At 34.5% G+C, this 5,084-nt stretch overlaps 1 protein-coding gene across 2 annotated transcripts in view; it reads left to right on the top strand.

Annotated features, from left to right (window-relative positions):
- LOC107569606 (fibroblast growth factor 14) overlaps positions 1-5,084 on the top strand; it is a 180,921-nt gene that overhangs the window by 172,496 nt on the left and 3,341 nt on the right. The gene's annotated exons all lie outside the window — the stretch shown is intronic.

The raw sequence follows: 5,084 nt of genomic DNA, 5'->3' as shown, positions 1-5,084 counted from the left end.
ACAGAAAATCCACATATCCAGTCACAGAAGTAGCAGAACTCATGACACTCCAGGAAATCCCTTATATGGACAAAGACATAGCTATTATAGCTGTAACTGAGTAAACAGAACATATAAACATTTTGAATGATAAAACAAAGACAATAAACAATAATAATAAACTGCTACGATATAGTTTATCTGTGTTATTCAAGCCGTCTCTGGTTTTTTATAATAATTAAGTATATTTATAATCCATTGCTAATCGATGTATTATTTTTAAAGTAGCCTATGGAACCTATTTTCTGCCTCATTCTGTGACAAGAAGCCACATCAGATCACAAAAGGAAGCATTTGACTGGTGTTGTGGAGTAAAAAGGTTATAATGTTCTCTTTTATTGGACAACAGGTTTAAAAATGTGGATACAAGTGAGGTTTAGCTTTAGGCATTTTAATTTAAGCATGTTTAGCTTAGTTAACGGAAGGCTACCTGCTGCCATCAGAGCAAGTGTAATTGCTGCATTCTCATGCTCCTCGGATGCTCTCATTTCCTGAGTTGTGCTTTTAAGTCAGAATGTGAAAACAACATGGACACCCTCGTTACTACAAAGATTTGTTGGATTTGTATTATTAGAGCTTTCCGACCCGAGTTCACGTGCATTTTCTCAGCTGGGAAATTATTTTTCACGTACGGTGCCGGTGATGATGCTTCTTGCATCCGTTTCGGAGAACCAGAGGACAAAAATTTAAATCGATCACTCAAGCATGGCACCGAAATGAGGCACCGAAATCTGCATTCTGATTCGGTTCTAGTACATACCGGTTACATAGGTACCGGTGCCATATTGGTACCGGGTTTTGGTACCCAACCCTACATATACACATATATGCATACACTACCGGTCAAAAGTTTGGGATTAGAATGATTTTTTTATGTTTTTTATAGGAGTTTTTTATGCTCATCAAGGCTGCATTTGTTTGATCAAAAATACAGGAAAAATTTAATATTGTGAAATATTATTATGATGTAAAATAATGTTTTTCTATTTTAATATACATAAAAATCAAATTTATTCCTGTTATGCAAAGCTGAATTTTCACCATCATTACTCCAGTCTTCAGTGTCACATGATCCTTCAGAAATCATTCTAATATGCTGATTTATTATCAGTGCTGGAAACTGTTGTGCTCCTTAATATTTTTTTGGAACCTGCGATACTTTTTTTCAGGATTCTTTGATGAATAAAAAGTTAAAAGAAGAGCATTTATTTAAAATAGAAATCTTTTCTAACAATATACACTACAGTTCAAAAGTTTGGGGTCAGTACATTTTTATTCTTTCTTTTTTTTGAAAGAAATATACATATATACATATACTGTACATATATACATACACACACACACACACACACACATATATATATATATATATATATATATATCTATATATATACATACACACACATTTATATAATATATATATATATATATATATATATATATATACATATATACATATGGCAAAAAAAATAGATTTTTTGATTAATCGTTTTTTTTAAATGGTGATTCGGTTCTAGTACATACCGGTTACATAGGTACCGGTGCCATATTGGTACCGGGTTTTGGTACCCAACCCTACATATACACATATATGCATACACTACCGGTCAAAAGTTTGGGATTAGAATGATTTTTTTATGTTTTTTATAGGAGTTTTTTATGCTCATCAAGGCTGCATTTGTTTGATCAAAAATACAGGAAAAATTTAATATTGTGAAATATTATTATGATGTAAAATAATGTTTTTCTATTTGAATATATTTTAAAATGCAATTTATTCCTGTTATACAAAGCTGAATTTTCACCATCATTACTCCAGTCTTCAGTGTCACATGATCCTTCAGAAATCATTCTAATATGCTGATTTATTATCAGTGCTGGAAACTGTTGTGCTCCTTAATATTTTTTTGGAACCTGCGATACTTTTTTTCAGGATTCTTTGATGAATAAAAAGTTAAAAGAAGAGCATTTATTTAAAATAGAAATCTTTTCTAACAATATACACTACAGTTCAAAAGTTTGGGGTCAGTACATTTTTATTCTTTCTTTTTTTTGAAAGAAATATACATATATACAATACTTGGATAGAAAATGGTTATTTTAAATGGTAATACTTATGACATTAAATGATTGTTTTTACTGTATTTTTCCATTAAATAAACTTTTTTTTAAATTATTAAATAGAATAAATCTTACAGACCACAAACTCTTGAATGGTAGAATATGTATTTTGAAGATTTTTTCAGATTTTTTTTGTCTGTTAGTGGGGTCCAAAACAACATTAAACTCAATAACTTTCACTGTGAGGACAAAAACACTTTTCAAAACATGTAAAATAAGAAAATAGTTCAGGTTTGGAGCATAACGGTGAACAAAAGGTGAACTGTCCCTTTAAGACGTTTGTGCCACTGAAAGGCATACAAAATAGGTTTTGAACGTAATGTGACATTGCGGTGCAGAGTACAGGCTGTCTCTGTAAACGGTTTGTGGGGAAGCTATCAGCGAACAAGATAAAGAGGAGCTAGGCGCTAGTTTAAATAGGGCATTTGAACTCTTTGTACTTTGGCACTGCCACAGTTTGATGCCTGCAACTGCATGAACTCGCAGCCCATGCAGGTGGCACATGTGAATGTGTTGCTTTGCATGGGAATGAGATGAACTGAGGAACGTGTCTGTTGGTAATGCTGTCTTTGCACTCAAAAGAAGTGATAACAGATGTTTTTATAGAAGGTTATGAATCATCATTCACTCTCGCTTGTTCTTTTTTTCTGGGATTTTGTTCATGACTCTTTACATTACATAAGTACTGAGTAATTTTAACAAACAACATGTACAATTATTTTGAGTGGTTTGTAATTGTGCTTTGTTTGCTATTGTAATTAATTAGTCACAAGTAATGTTTTTTTTTAACATTATCATTGTAATATAAAGTGTTAATTTAACATCTTCCCCTTCTATTTGTTGTGCTTTAGTTTTATAAAGTGCATATTTTGTTCTATAAACAAACAAGTGCTTATGGATAACTGAATTAGTGTTCAAGAATTTTGTTAAACCTAATTGTTAATTATTTAATCAAACTTTCATCAAAATACTCTTATATATTGCTGTCTTTGCATGTCAGATATTGCTGTGATTGCTTTTTGATAAAAGCCCCACATTGTGGCCTATATCTGTAGCGTTCAGAACATGTTTGCATCCCAAAGTGGGGGAAAAGGGCATTGTGTGCTTCTGATTTCCATTTGTCCCCGGTTTCTGTCGGCATGATCGATGCCATAAGAATCCATAGCTTGTTCCCAGTACAGATCTGGCTCAGCTAAATTTTGGGTGGATCTTGTTGTGTTCATGGACTCACTGTGGTATGTGAGGTTGTCATGACAAGTATTTATTTTTCGTACTTCAAGCAGGCTGCGCTGAGCACGCACCCATGTGCCAGGAAGTGAAATTTTGCAGGTGTTGTGCAGCTGTTTTTATATTTCACACTGTTGTAGAACTGGTGTCTGTATGTTTGTGTCAAACATTTTCTCATTTGTATTAGGCTAATAGAAGAGTGATATTTTGAGTGGAACCTTGTCAAAGTTTAGTCTTTGATCAGACTGTCTCAACTTCATTTAGCCGAAAACTGAAACCAAAAACCTTTGGTAATTAAATTTGTATATTTGGGTATGCTTCTGTATGCTGTTGATAAATTAAAGTTCTTTGCAAAAAGCTGCCTCTCGATATTTCAGCCAGGCACGGCGCCAGAATTTTTTCTCTACCAGTGCTAGGGGGGGGCTAAGAAAATAAATTATATTGATGACGTGAGTAAACCGGGGCTATTCAAAATTCTGACGGGGCTATAGCCCCCCCTAGCCCCGGTGTAGCGCCATCACTGATTTCAGCCAAATAAATTTGGCAATCTATCGACATTTTTGCTAGCAAAGTGCATCCATGCTCTTGACATGTTTACATGTTGTAGCTTATCCACATTGTGCATGAAATAAGCAGGAAAAAAGCATAATCTGAGAAGTGCTTATTTAAAGTCACTGTTTTGACCCTCCAAAACTATTTTGTCTGAAACTGATAAGTTCAGTTTTGAATTGGTCAAATTGGAAATCGGCAAATTGGATAATGTTGCAGAAAAAAATATCATGTAGTAATAGCGGTATCCCTAGTTGTAAGTCTGGTAATGTTCTAGTGGCCCTTTGTTAAAATAACCACTGTGGCCCATTAATAAATCACTGAGGTACTTAGGTCAGTGTGTGTTGGGTTCCATGTAAAGTGAGGTACCTGCTTCAGTTTCAAGTTGCTACAGGAAAGGGTCATTAGGCGGCATGGATTTTGTTGTGGCCTCCTGAAGTGACTCATCATGTTGTTTCCTTGACACACGTACTGCCTTCGTTTGGCTGAATCATAGGATTGTTTCTTCTCAACTCAAAAGTAGTTGGAAGTATCCAATAGCAGCTGCTTAAAAGTACATCCTTTCCATTAGGGCTGGGCAAAAAAATAAATTTTTCGATTAATCGTTTTTTAAAATGGCGCCGATTCAATATCGATTCTCAAAAGCCGCAAATCGATCTTTTCCGGTATTTATTTCAGCACACATTTAAAACAAAATCTGATTAACGTGAATCTCATCATTAGTCTTCTCCATTAGATGTCACCTTTATTTACCTTGCAATGCTCAGGTGAAATGCTATAGTAATACTATAAATCTGCGGAAGTATTTGATATCACGCATAAGGCGTCATGATTTCCGCAATGAATGAATGGCGGATGGCGCGGCGCACTGTTTTGTTTACTACACACATACTAAAACGCGGATGACGCTCGTGGTGTTTTCAACTTCTGCCGTCTCACTATATGATGATATGAGCACGAATGTAATCTCCAGCTGCTCTGAGAGTCACTTCATTAGCATTTCACCGTTTCATTTGAGAAAACTACCTTCATATCACATACACAGCAGCTGCAAGTTCTTCATGGCAACCCGTCAAAATAAAAGTTTAGTTTAACATTATGAAACTGTCAGAATATATTACTATTTAGCAGTCTTAAGAATCAATGCT

This window comes from Sinocyclocheilus grahami, unplaced genomic scaffold (assembly GCF_001515645.1).
Source record: "Sinocyclocheilus grahami isolate Dianchi unplaced genomic scaffold, SAMN03320097.WGS_v1.1 scaffold28.1, whole genome shotgun sequence".
Taxonomy (NCBI): domain Eukaryota; kingdom Metazoa; phylum Chordata; class Actinopteri; order Cypriniformes; family Cyprinidae; genus Sinocyclocheilus; species Sinocyclocheilus grahami.
This window is presented reverse-complemented; position numbering and strand designations above follow the sequence as displayed.